This window comes from Vombatus ursinus, unplaced genomic scaffold, assembly GCF_900497805.2.
Source record: "Vombatus ursinus unplaced genomic scaffold, bare-nosed wombat genome assembly UNPS02003292.1, whole genome shotgun sequence".
NCBI lineage: Eukaryota > Metazoa > Chordata > Mammalia > Diprotodontia > Vombatidae > Vombatus > Vombatus ursinus.
In genome coordinates this window covers 17,587,418-17,589,411 of record NW_020943070.1, presented here as the reverse complement: position 1 = coordinate 17,589,411, position 1,994 = coordinate 17,587,418, and the positions used below count along the sequence as shown (strand labels likewise).

The 1,994-nt window shown below is 35.0% G+C and overlaps 1 non-coding gene across 1 annotated transcript; it reads left to right on the top strand.

The window, feature by feature from the left end:
* The first annotated feature begins 1,321 nt into the window (after positions 1–1,321).
* On the top strand, positions 1,322–1,428 carry LOC114052046. Its single transcript, XR_003570212.1, has one exon. It is a non-coding gene; the product is annotated as a U6 spliceosomal RNA (small nuclear RNA).
* The last annotated feature ends 566 nt before the right edge of the window (positions 1,429–1,994 follow it).

The following is a 1,994-nucleotide window of genomic DNA, read 5'->3' as shown; positions in this document are numbered from 1 at the left end:
GAAGTTGTTTAAAGCAAAAATAGTACTGCATTAGTGAATCATGAGTGTCCACAGAACATATCCCAAATGCATTATCTTCAGAAGATGATCATTTGGTGATTTACTATAATAGTACTGTTAGGAATAGTGCTCATATGAAAATATCTTCTGTGCCCTTAGGATTTGTATTAAATAACTATAAACCCAGGAATTCCTCTGATTTTTCTCCATTCTTAACAACAGCTTTTCTAGAAACACCTTTGTCTTTAAATCTCCAAACTGTACTCTCATTTTCATTCCAAAGGTAAGACAATACTGTGAGTTTAGTCTGAATTTAAAATTGTCAAGTTTTTTTTAAAAAATAAAATTTAAAATTTTTAAAAATTGTCAAGAATTAACAAATAAATTTACTTTCATAATATGATTTATTTGGGAAAATTATTCTCTACCACATAGGTCATAAGAAGGATCAAAGAGCTAAAGGTAGAGAGGACCTCGTGAGTCATCCATTCCAGCTCCCCCATTTTAAAGATGAGCAAAGTGAAGCCCAGGGATATTGTGACTTGCCACAGGTCATAAAGATAATAAACATTAGAGGTAGGATTAGGAGCCAGATGTCCTAAATCTAGAGTCAACGTTCTTTCCCCCCTCCATACTCTTTGTTTAAATTAATTCTTCAGGAACGTTGAATTCCAATTTGAGAAGCAGTTGGAGTGACTTTATGACTTTATATATGAGATCTATCTCTAGAATAAATTTAAATGTTTCTGGAACTTTTGTGTGGTTAAATGGTCATGCCTATGCCCATAATACAGTATGACTTTTAAATCTTCATCCAACCATTTTTTTTTTTACATTTCTGAGACATTCCTAGTCAATTGCTACTCTTCTCAATATAAAACATATTTCATCTAATAGCACAAACCTTTACCTTCTGGAATATTCCTTTATATTCATGAAGGATTATCAATTTTACATAGTAAAATCTTGTGCCTGGGACAAGAAGCACAAAACATGCCCTGGAAAAGCAGCAAGATGTTCTTAAATTGTCTTTTTAAAATTTGGGACACAAGTTTATGGAGGCAGAGACCTCAGAATTCTATCCCATGACAGGGAGACAGACATCTCAGAACACAAAGAAGATGATTCCGCAGAAACTTTTATGGAGACTGTGATCAGCACATTTATTTCTATCTTCCTAAAGTATACAAGTGTTTTCAACAGCCTTGATATTTTGGCACCCAAGGGACAAAGCCACTCATCTACTTCCTGTTCTCCTTTGTGTCTTGCTTTTCAGACTTTTGTGTTATTAAGTAATGACCTTTAAAATGTGATATAATGAGTACTCACAGAGGTAACACATATACTAAAATTGGAGTGATACAGAGATGATTAGCACAGCTCCTGTGGAAGGATGACACAAAACTTTGTCAAATTTCTTCTATTTGGGAGGAGCACTTTTGTAGGTTTTATGGCCATATTGTACATCCTGGGGACCTGATGATCCATAAAGATGGACTTCCATTTCTTCAAAGAAGGAATCAAACATATGTAGGTAGATACAAATAAAAATGGTGGTAAATTGATTTTTCAACTTTATAAGGGCTTAGCCTCCAAGGACTGTGAGAATCTTATCCTTGCCATATTGGTGGAACACTTCATGATGGGCAAAGAGATGTGTGAAACAGTCATCATGTCTATTTCCAGGAGGCCAGAAAAATGGAATGTGGCACTCTATTTTGAATGTAACCTACTTCCCAGCACTATTAAAGAATATAAAACATACACTGACAGCATCAAAATGACAGGCAGACTGAGCCCCTAAAGTCTCCTATTACATAACCTCTGGAAAACATAATCAAACTTGCCATGACCTTATCCCTTTTGGGATGGCACCATTGTCAAAGCTGGCATCATCAGAGTCTCTTATTATATTGTTGTGCTTCCTGGAAGACACCTCTATCCACAAACAACAGGAGTTGAAGAATATTTTATGTTTTATGTATATGTTGACA